A 12,077-nucleotide genomic window follows, 5' to 3' on the forward strand; every position below is an offset into this window, starting at 1 on the left:
AAGTGCAAATATACAGTAGTTACAGATTTCAAGGAAGCATCTCCCTACTTAATACTTCTTACTGTGGAAAAATTTGTATTGAATTATGCAAGTTCTTCAAGAATATATCCTCTGCATAAAATCTGGTAGATGATATTCCTGTAAACAGTGTTATTAGAAAACAGTTCTAGGACAAGCAGAGATTTAATAGTTCTATAAATGTTTGTTCATCCAATGAGTATTGAGCACTTATTATGAGTCAGATACTGTGCAAGGTCGTGAGGACATAATAGTTTTGAAATAAATGAGTTAATAGTTCTTGCTTTACATCCTTTCATAAGAGATTATATGCAAGTGAATACATGTAACAGGATCTTAGAATGGAACTATTCCTGCCTCCGTTTTGACTAAGGACAACAAAGTAGTTTCAAGAATTCCATATCTCATATACATATTTATAAGGAAATGACTCTAAGAAGCTGTCCCACAACTTGTAGGTTCACAAGAAGCTACATAATTTGTGGGACCCAGTGTAAAATGAAAGTGCAGGGCCTCTTGTTAAAAAACTATTAAGAAATTCCAGATAGCAACAGCAGAGCATTAAACCAAGCATAGGGCCCTTCTAAGTGCCCTGTGTGACTGCACAGGTCAGACATCCATGAAGTGTCGGTCCTGCTTGGATCCTTCAGCCAAAGAAAAAATGAAAAGGGCTTAGAGTGAAGAAGGGAGATTTGGGAGAGGGTGATTTTTGGAAAGCTGTTGTGTGCTTTCAGAATGCTACCATCTAAAACATGCTCAATTGAGAGTGCTTCAAAGGGACCCCTTGAGGAGCTCTGAAATGTGCCTGTTTGAGGTCTCATTCAGACGAGCCTGGGGTGGAACGCCTACCCACCTGATCTACAGGACTGTCAGGAGAATGCCATTGTGGTAGAATGCTACTGCTCATCTTGAGATGATGGGGACAGGGGCTGATTGCCTAACCGTGTTGGAGCCAAGAGCGAGAGTTGAAAAGGGGATGTCTTGGGCCGGCCTGTACTTGGCAATTGCATCAAGTCCTGTATCCAAAACAGAGATAATAGAGTCTCTTCCTACCATTTAGAGTAGCGAGGCCTGCATCACTCATACTCCTCCAAGCTCCTTTGTAAAATTAAAATTTCATGTATTATGAAACATTTTAGATGCAACATTATCCATAACTGTACTGTGACCTCATGTATCCATCATTCAGTTACATTATTATTACATTTGAAACCCTCAATGTCTCTCTCCCTGATTACATCCCCTTTTTGCCCTTAAAATAAAGATTGATTTCTTTATATTTTTTCAGCTTTTACAATTTATCTAGCTATCTGTCATCATCATATTGCATATAAAGGGTATTACACTATACATTTTGAAATTTATTTGTCTGGCTCTGCTTTGTGAGAGTTCTCCACGTTGATAAATGTAGCTATAGTTCATTTGCTTTCACTGCTGTAGGGTATTTCACTGTATGACTCTACCACAATTCATTGATCTCTTCTGTTGATAGACACTTGTTTCCTATGTTTTGCTTTTATGAACAATGAGGCTATAAGTTCTAGTATATATGTCTTCATTTTCTTGGGCAAGTTTGTGTTTGTTTCTTTTGCAGATCAACTCCTTGCCCTTCTGCTCTGCTCTGTATCTCAGGAGCAGACCCAGATGGGTTGCATTTCCCAGGCCCCTGTGTCACCTGGCTTGTTTCTGGGTTTAGGCACTGGGTTTGGGAGAAGGGAGAGAGAAGCCAAAGTGCTTGGCTCTCTGTCTCCCAGTTTCAGATGGCCTCTTGCTGCACCTCTAGCACCCATTGGACAGACCCACTCTGGTTCTAGCCTCCTCTCAGCAACTCCAGTTAACTCCTGGTGGGGCTACCCTTTTGTCTTAGACTTGGGGTGGCAGTGGTTTCCTGAAGTTGCTCATTCTTGGTTGCCTCACTGACTATGTTTGACTTAACTCTTTCAGTTCCCAGATAACCTGTTTTGTGGATTAAACCCTTTCTGTTTCAATACTTGCAATGATTTTTTGTTTTCTTGGTTGCATCCCAATATTTAGGTTGTACACATCTTTAACTCCAAATAGCTCTCCACACATGCCGATTTAGACCTCTGCCTGCAGTGTATGAGTTCTTGTTGTTACGATCTTTGCCAGTATTAGGTATTGCCAGACTTTTTAGGTTTTGGTAATCTGACTGGCCTGAAACAGTATTTCACTGAAGTTTTCATTTCATTTCCTTTTATATATTATTGACCATTCAGGTTCTCCCTTTGGTGAATTGCATGTTTGCCCATTTTTTGATTGTTTAGTTCTTACTGATTTATAGGAGTTGCTTATATTTACATGTAAATCTTTTGTTATATGTGTGGCAAATATCTTCTCCCATTCTTAGTCTTGTTTTGCCATTTTTCAGTGGTATCTTTTCATAGATAGAAGTTTCTAATTTTAGTGTGGTTCTCAAATACTTTTAATGTTTCCGAGTGTCACAGAAGATTGCTGATGAGATGGGAGTCTCCAATCATGAGCTAAGCTGAAGACCAGACTACCTGTGTTGACAAATCTTCTGCAACCCAATCCCCTGGACAGGGCATGTGCAGGGAAGTGGTTCATACCTGGCTAGCCAAGGAGCATAGATGGCTGGACTCAAGAAACATCAGGCTTAATTTGCTGCAGATCCCAGCCAGGACACTAGAGGAGGTATGGCTTCACTAAGGGCAACTTCCAGGCTCTCCTAGCCTAACTGTACTACAGCTTCAGCCGAACTCAAGCCTATAATGGGAACTTGTTTCTTTCCATTTTTACTGAGCCTGGTTTGGAAAGTTTATTGGACAGGGCATGTCCCTGAAATGTAACCAGCTCCAAGCAATGTGGCCAACTGGCAGCCAAGAGCCATGCTGAGTTGGAGTAGAGAATACACAGATGCCGTATGGCCAGAGCTGAGTGCTGCCTCAGGAAGCAAAAGATCTGATCATGACTCCTCAACAGGCTGAGGAATGAGCCTAGGACCTGTCTGATGCTTCTCTGGCTGCCTAGGCCTGAACATTCATCTCTCCGCTGGCAATGGCAGCCTCCAGCACAAACCCACTGTGAGGACTGACTCCCCAGAGCAAAGGTCAGGAGCTTGTATGACATGTGTATTTTAGAATAGTATTACTTGCATATGCTATTTTTAAAATTCAAAGAACATAACAAAAAGAGCACAAATTTTTTATTCTTCTCATCAGCTTGGTTCTCACCTCTCACTTTACACCTCAGCGCCTTAACATTTTCTTTATACAAATTCAAGCAAATTTGAATATATATTGTTATACTTCCCAATTTTTATATTAAAATAACATACAGGCAGTTTTTTAAAACTACAGATTTAAGTGATGTTTAAGCAATAGTTTTAAACTCAGGTTTAAATTTTTGTTTTGTTTTGTTTTTTGAGATGAAGTCTCACTCTGTTGCCCAGGCTGAAGTGCAGTGGCACAATCTTGGCTCACTGCAACCTCCACCTTCTGGGTTCAACCAATTCTCCTGCTCTCAGCCTCCTGAGTAGCTGAGATTACAAGCACGTGCCACCACGCCCTGCTAATTTTTGTATTTTTAATAGAGACAGAGTTTCATCATGTTGGTCAGGCCGTTCTCGAACTCCTGACCTCATGATCCACCAGCCTTGGCTTTCCAATGGTTTTACTTTTTGATTAGCTATTTCATGTGAATTGACTATAATTTGGATAATTTTTTCCTAATCTCCTATGACAATTTTCAAGTTTTCTTTTAAAAGTCTATATTTACTCACCAGTGCAAGGCAACTAAGTCTATGGTGTTTTTTTTTTTTTAATTTCAGAATCAGAAAGGTTTAAATGTGTTTGGCAAAGAAAATTTGAAGAAAGAGAAAAGCACAGAAAAGAGTAATTCTACTACCCAGAAATGTGTAATGATGACTGTTACAGTGTTTAGGACTCTGGTACTTTATAATAGATATCTTGAATGTCCCAATAAAACACAATCAAGATTAACATTTACTTTAAACTGTAAAGTGGAAAAACATTAATTTACCATGAAATCACAAATGTCCAAAGTTTCCAAGTTCATTGCTGACAGCAATGTGATGTGTTTAAGTTCAATGTGACAGCAATGTCGATGTGTGTTAACTTGCTCTATGTTTTATTTTATCTGTCTGTATATCCTCTTTATTTTATTTTTATTTTCATTTTTTTGAGACAGGGTCAGGCTCAGGCTGGAGTATCATGATGGCTCACTGCAGCCTCCATCTCCTGGGCTCAAGCTATCCCTCCTGCCTCAGCTCCCCAGGTAGTTGGGACTACAGGTATGTACCACCAAGCCTGTTTAATTTTACATTTTTTTGGAGAGATGGGATCTCACTTTGCTGCCCAGGCTGGTCTCGAGCTCCTGGGCTTAAGTGATCATCCCACCTCAGCCTCCCAAAGTGCTAAGCTTACAAACATGAGCCACTGTGCCCAGCCATATTTTATTTTTAAAGGGAGCCTTAAATAGAGACACATATTGATTGTGTGCCTAGTGTAAGGAATTATATCACCGCTCTATTCAGTTCAATGTACTGCAACAAGTATGTATGCACTACTTTACTTGTAATAGTAATTCTTTATATTAATATATGTACCACAGTTTGCAAAAGTTATTTGCTTTTCTCAACATTCCTTTGAGGGAGGTAGTACTATTATTGGTTGGATGAAGAGACAGAGGATAAGAGAGGTTAAGTGCCTTGAAGAGTTGGTGGTTTGGACTCCAAGTCTAACTTTCATTCCACCAGACCATGCTGGGAACAGAAGAAAGGAGAAATACCCTACATTCTTAGGCCCCTTTAAGCTTACAATGTAGTTGATGAGACAAGTCCCAAAACCATTAGACACCCAGATAAAAATACTTAGTCTAAGGAGGAGACATGGCCATCCTCATCAGTCCCTAAGCACTCTCCATTTTGCCAGTTTGAACTACTTCTCCCTGTTGCCTTACTTGGTCTTCTTTAGGCATGTATGGTACCTGCCCAGACCCTGAAGGCCTTTGAAGGAGAGCTCCTGATAAGATATGGGGAAGAATTGACTGAGTTCTGGTCCCTGGAGTTCTAAATTGTAGGCGAGGCAGAAATTGTGCATTTTACCTGCAATGGAGACTTTTCACTGACAGGCGAGAGTTGCATCTTAATTGTGTTTTTCCTGTGGCTTAAAAATGTTTTTCACATACCAATCATTCATTCATTCATGTTTGATTTAAACAGGCATCCCTGAGGACCCAGTATGTCCCCTAGGGCACACTGCTAGCCCTAGAGGGAGACAAGATAAATAAAGCATGGCTTATCTCCTTAAGGATCTCTATTTCCATATCATTCTTCTGGTTACTCAGGCAACAGACTTCAAATACAGCATTAGTAGTAGATAATATGCAATCCACACTTTCAACCTAGATACTCAGAGACGGCTCTATAAAAGTATCACTTCACTACCACATAAGCCAAGAGTTTTTCATCTCTTTGAAACCACAATCACTCTTTTGAAGACAAGTTCTCTCTTCTAGGACCAGGATTTAAGGCCATGGTGTCCAACATGTGGTACACAAGACAATCCACATAAGGCACAGGAAGAAAATATTGTATTTTCTTTAATGTTTCTTTTAATGGATCATTTTAATATTTCTATTATTGGGAAGATGTTTTGTATCATGTATAATATATTAGTACAGCAGTGTACACATGTGCTTTATGAATAAATAAATATATGTATATTGTGCTGTGCACTCAATAGTGTTTTATTGAGGAGGCAGCACTCAAGAATTTGGAGTTTACTGCTCCAAAGCCACAGCTACACTGCCTCTTCTCTCTGAACAGTGTATATGACTCTGCTGAAAAGCTCATTTGGGAAGCTTTCCAAAGTCATTGAGTTCAGATTTGGCCTGATGGCTGAGGAGATAATTAAATAAGGTTTCTAAAATTTGAATACAACATGGTAAAGTTCTGTAGACTATGTCAAATCTTCTGTCTAACATGGAGGAAGGATAGATTTCTTTTTACCTGGATATGCCCTTTCCTGTCAGGATCCGGAGTTTTAAGAACTTTCTTTTTTTTTTTTTTTTATTACTTGGAGAATCCATTTTATATTTATTTTATTGTTGGAACTCTTCCCCAGAGTTATTTCCCAGCCATTTTCCCAAGTAAGTGCCAGACATCGTCACTGCTTCCTGTAGCCCTGCTCCTCTTCTAGCTGAAGTTGAAGGAACATCAGCTGGGGTCCTGAGTTCCCCTCTCTTATACCGCCAGACATTTACATTTGGCTTAAAATGTCGAACAGAGTCCCCCATTTGTCAATTCCTGGGAGCATTCTACCAGCTTTACTGACAAATTTAAGTTCTTCTCATTAACCTAACATCCGTGCATCGAATACTCTTTACCCGCTTTCTTGCCCAGGAATCCTTTCTGCTGTGCAACTGTTGATGTCTGGACTGAATATTATTTTTCACTTTCATCTAAAGCAAGCTTGTACAACCTGTGGCCCAGGATGGCTTTCAATGTGATCCAACACAAGTTCGTAAACTTTCTTAAAACATTATGAGATTTTTGTGTGATTTTTATTATTATTATTTTTGTAGCTCATCAGCTATTGTTAGTGTTATGTGTAGTATTGTTATTTTATGTGTAGACGTAAAAACAACTCTTCTTCCACTGTGGCTCAGAAAAGCCAAAAGATTAGACACCTGCAATCTCAAGTGTTCTCTTGTCTTTTTCTTCATTCTGCCTCTGCCCATGCCTCAGTGGAATCATCATTGATAACTTCTGCAAAAATGCAAGTCGTGTTTAACTAAAAACAAAACAAAACAAATTTATGATAATTCAAAAAATACTTAGGTAGAGAAAGTGGATTGTGATTATCTGAACTGCAAGAAGGTCTTTAAGGACAGATTCTTTTTCATCTTCTTGATGTACCATCAGGTTCATAAAAATCTCAATTTTGTATGACTGTTCTAGGAAACCATCTGTTGTGTAATGCAAATGTTGTGTAATACTGTGTAGTTGAAGCATCCTTTTCCTCCAATTCAGGCCATTACTAAAGCCTTTGCTTGGAGTGTCCATGCTTTGATATGAAATTTGAGAAATTGCCTCATCTACATCAGGGATAAACTAGATGATCCTTGAAAACATCCACTTTTGGCTTTAGAGTGTTAAGAATATTGACTTTATCAAACCCAGGGTCCCCTAGGGACAAAAGTAGGTTGGCAAAATAGCTTTTGGATAGGTCATTCAGAATGATCTTTTCTTCTAAAGCAAATGAGGAATTCCTGTCCTTGATGCCCAAGTATAATAACATGTCATTATATAATTAGATGGAGAAGGCTAACTGCTGTAAGCAATAGACCCTATGGTGTATAGTGGCTTAGATACAATAGAAGTTTACTTTTTGTTCTTATGACAGCCCTGGACAATAAAAAGGATGGCAGCATGGCTTTCCTGCAGGCAAATCTTTCAGGGATCTAGACTGGTGATGCTCTAGCATCTTCAACCTGTGGCTTCCAGACTTTCCCCAGGAGGTGTCTCCATTGCAGCCATCCAGTAGGCAGATGAAACATGGAGAAATGTGCATGGCCAGGTATGGATGTGTTGCCCCTCACTTCTGCTCACATTCTACTGCTAGAACACAGTCACACACCATGCCTAAGTGCAAGCAAGGGTGGGGAATGAAGGCTAGTTACACATGGAGGAAGAAAAGGAGAATGTGGGTGCTGGTCTTTGCTATAGTATCTGCACTCTTTTGCTCATGGAAAAATTTATTTCAAAGTTCTGTTTTACCAACCGGTGAGAATCAATTGTGTGTTCAGAAGTAGCTCTGGGATCACCACAAACCTCTGCTAATATGAGTCAAATGTCACAGAGCTGATTTGGGTTTTCAGAAGATTGGCAAATCTCCATTGGAGGAATGAGTAGGGGTGACCTCTCTGGAACTGTACAAACTGGTTCAGCCCATCTCCTTGCCTGAGCCTGTGATTCAGTCCTCCCAAGTGTCTGAAAAGCCCATGTGCACTGCCTTCTCATGTGATCGGGGGAAATTCTGGTCTTATCTTCACAAATAAAAATAATTATTCTGCTAAAATTGCCCACTTGTTATCTGGAAAGACAGCAGGAATCCCTTAGCAGGAAGGACCCCAGGAACCCTGCTACAAATACAGGCCAATAAATGGGCAAAGGAAGGGAGACTTTCATCTTTTGGAGAAACTAATACATAGGGCATCAGCTGAGTTTCCATTTCAGTGCAACTTAAGCCTGAGTGATAAAGGCAGCAGTGTTCTGTGAACCTTATATTACATAACCCTCATGTGATTCAGGGCTGCTATTTATAGTTTTCCATTGTGTGGGGCTCTGGACTGGGTTACAGGGATGCAGCTTCCTTCTGCAGTATCCCAGGAGGAGATCAAAATGACTCTGTAGTGTACCCAGCTTTCACTTGGCTTAGGTCTTTCATGACTGCTTCTGTTTTATTGTCTAACTTAAGTTTTGGCTTCTACCTTTCCCTTACATTTGATTGTTCATTCATTCATTCATTGATTCATTCAACAAATACTTAGTGCCTGCTAGGCACTGAGGATAAACAGTTGAGTAAGACACTCCTTGGGTGGAGGTAGGGAGTAGAAAAATACTGACTCATAGACCCCCATCCAAGACCAATGAGAACAGTGTCTGGGTGGTGAGTTCTGGGCATAAGTGTAATTTAAAATCTCCCTAAGAGAGTCCAATGCATCGCCAGGATGGAGAACCATTAGATTTGTAGATCCTGAAGCCAGAGGAATGTATGAAATTTAATATTCCAGGGAGGAAGACTAGGATGATAAATAGAGAGTTCTAAGTAGGTGTCAAAAAAACAGTAGAGGGGGGATTGGGAATTGCTTGATACAGAGAAAGGAATATAATTTTGTGGTCAGATCAATATGTATTGGGATTTCAACCTTTCTACCTTTTTCAACCTTTGTAGCTTTGTGTGATTCTGGAAAAGTCATTTAAACTCTTTGAGCCTTTGCTTTTTCATTTAAAAATGAGGATAATTGGAATCTTCACATCCTAGGATTGCTGCGAGCATCTAAGCAAAGAGTCTGGTGGACAACAAATCTTGGTTGTTTTTGTTATTATTTGGAGTTCAGGAGGAGAGATCAAGAACAGAAAGGTGGGCAATTTAAAGGTGATTTTGAGTACTAAGGGATCCTCTCTTGCTTCCAAAGTTGGGGAGGAGTCCATTATCATTTTTATCTTAAAACTCACACAAAAATGTTGTTAATTAGAATGCCAATTAATTAAGATAAAAAGAAAACTTCATGTGTTTTTAAAAGGCCCTTTTTTTGAAGGACATGTCAGAAAGTGCTCAGGCCTCCCTGGGGACCTTTCACTGTTTTCTGCTATTAGGTGAACCTTAGCAGGCAGGTGGAGAGCACAGCCTTGAGCATTATAAAAGGTCTCACCATTCTGAGTAGGTGAAAGCAGCAGACCCTGTGTGGTTGAGCCATTCAGACCGCATTCTCTCCGGGTATTTAATTAACCTTTGGTAGCACTGGTTTTAGTGATCGACTGTCCATACATAAGCAGAAATGTATATTCAATATATTCCCCTTTTTTCACTTATAACACAGACCTAAGCCCTGGTTTTGTTTTGTTTTTTACCTTGACAATAACTTGGCGATTATTTCTATCAACCCATAAAGAGCTTCTTCATTTTAAAAATAGCTACACAGTATTTAATGTGGGTGCATTACAATTTATTTAACCAATATTCTCTTTATGGATATTTAGGATGTTCTTAGCCTTTTGTTATGTCAAACATCGCTGCAGCAATAGACTGTGTACGTATGTCATTTTGTATGTGGGAGAACCTTTTGAACTATAAATTCCTGGAGGTGTAATAGCTGGGTCAAATGGTACATGCATTTATAGGTTGCCCTTCACAGAGGCTTTTGTTGTACGGGGTTCTAAACCTAATTCCCACTTCTGCCAGCAATGTAAGAGAATGCCTGTTTCCCTGCGCTGTCTGTTACAAAGTTTGGTTTCCACCAATGTGCTTAGTGCAAAATGATACCTCCTTATAGCTGCAATGTGCATCTCTTTCATTGTGAGTGATGTTGAGCCCTTTTTCATGTTTTAAGACTCATTTGAGTTTTCTTTGCTGGCAAGAGTTGGTTAATATCCTATATCTATTTTCCAACTGAGTCATTGGTTTGTTCCTTGTTGATTTTTGAGAATTCTTTATATGTTGAGGAAATTTAGCACTGCGTCTATGGCAAATATATTCTTCCTTTCAGTTCTGTCTTTTCTCTTTTGATCTTGATTGTTTTGCAGGATTTTGTGGCTTCTCTGTTTTGTGTATGTTATAAATCAAAAGATATTCACTTTGCAATTATAAATAATTTTTATATCTTTTTTAATTTTTAAAATAAATTTTAAAAATTTTGGATCAGTTTAGCCAGAGAAGATTATTAAATAATTATTTCATGATTTCTTATATCACTTGTAACATGCTATTTTTTACATTAAAATTTTTACACCATTTGGAATTTGTCCTGGCATAAGGTGTGAGGTTTGGGTTCCAACTTTATTTTTTTTAATTAATTAATTTTTTTTTTGAGATAGAGTCTCGCTCTGTCACCCAGGTTGGAGTGCAGTGGCACAATCTCGGCTCACTGCAAACTCTGCCTCCCAGGATCAAGTGATTATTCTGCCTCAGCCTCCCAAGTAACTGGGATTACAGGTGCACTCCACCACACCCAACTAATTTTGTAGTTTGTATATATATATATATATATTTTTTTTTTGGTAGAGACAGGATTCCACCATGTGTGTCAGGCTGATCTTGAACTCCTGACCTCAAGTGATCCACCTGCCTCGGCCTCTGAAAGTGCTAGGATTACAGGAGTAAGCCACCACATCTGGCACCAACTTTATTTTTAAATGGCCATCCGGGCTGGGCATGGTGGCTCATGCCTGTAATCCCAGCACTTTGGAAGGCCGAGGTGGGTGGATCATCTGAGTTCAGGAATTCGAGACCAGCCTGGCCAACACAGCAAAACCCTGTCTCTACTAAAAATATAAAAATTGGCTGGGTATGGTGGCATGCAACTGTAATCTCAGATACTTGGGAGGCTGAGGCAGGAGAATTTCCTGAACCCAGGAGGCAGAGGTTGCAGTGAGCCGAGATCATGCCACTGTACTCCAGCCTGGGCGACAGAGTGAAACTTCGTCTCAAAAAAATAAATAAATAAAATAAAACATGAGGCCAGTGAGGTGGCTTACCCCTGTTATCCTAGCACTTTGGGAGGCCAAGGCCAGCCTGACCAATGTGGTGAAATCCAGTCTCTACTAAAAATACAAAAATTAGCTGGGCATGGTGGTGAGTGCCTGTAATCCCAGCTGCTTGGTAGGCTGAGGCAGAAGAATCACTTGAACCTGGGAGATGGAGGTTGCAGTGAGCTGAGATCATGCTATTGCACTCCAGCCTGGGCAACACAGAGAGACTCTGTCTCATAAATAAATAATTAAATAAAGAAATGCCATCCAGATACCTTAAAGCCTTTAATTGAATAATCTATCTTTTCTTCATTGATTTGAGATTCTATTCCTTAACATACATTAAACCTCATATATATGAGGATATATGAAATTTCTATATGCTCTTGTGTCTATTTTTGGACTTTCTTTTCTATTGATCTCTGTCTATTCATCCATCAGCTTTACACATTTTTAATCACTATAGCTTTATAAAATAATTTCTGGTTTGAAAAAATCTCATAATTATTCTTTTTCAGGGTTTTCTCGCTCATTCTTGTTTATTTTTCCATTTGAACTTTAGAATCAACTAATTCAGCTTAAACAGTTAACATTATATTGGTACAATATTACACTTATTGATTAGCAAGGAGAGGCCTAATAACTTTATATGTGTTACCTTCACAGTGTGGTGGTCCTGTCCCTTGGTTAGTATGATCCAGTATCACCAGTTAAATATACCACTGCTCTACCTAAGAGGCCAAGTGAGGGAAGGGGAAGAGGGGCAATCTGAAGTTTACCCCATGCCACTGCATCCTGGGGAGTA

The sequence above is a fragment of the Aotus nancymaae genome, unplaced genomic scaffold, assembly GCF_030222135.1.
Source record: "Aotus nancymaae isolate 86718 unplaced genomic scaffold, 86718_ANA_hifiasm-v0.15.2.pri h1tg000010l, whole genome shotgun sequence".
Classification (NCBI taxonomy): domain Eukaryota; kingdom Metazoa; phylum Chordata; class Mammalia; order Primates; family Aotidae; genus Aotus; species Aotus nancymaae.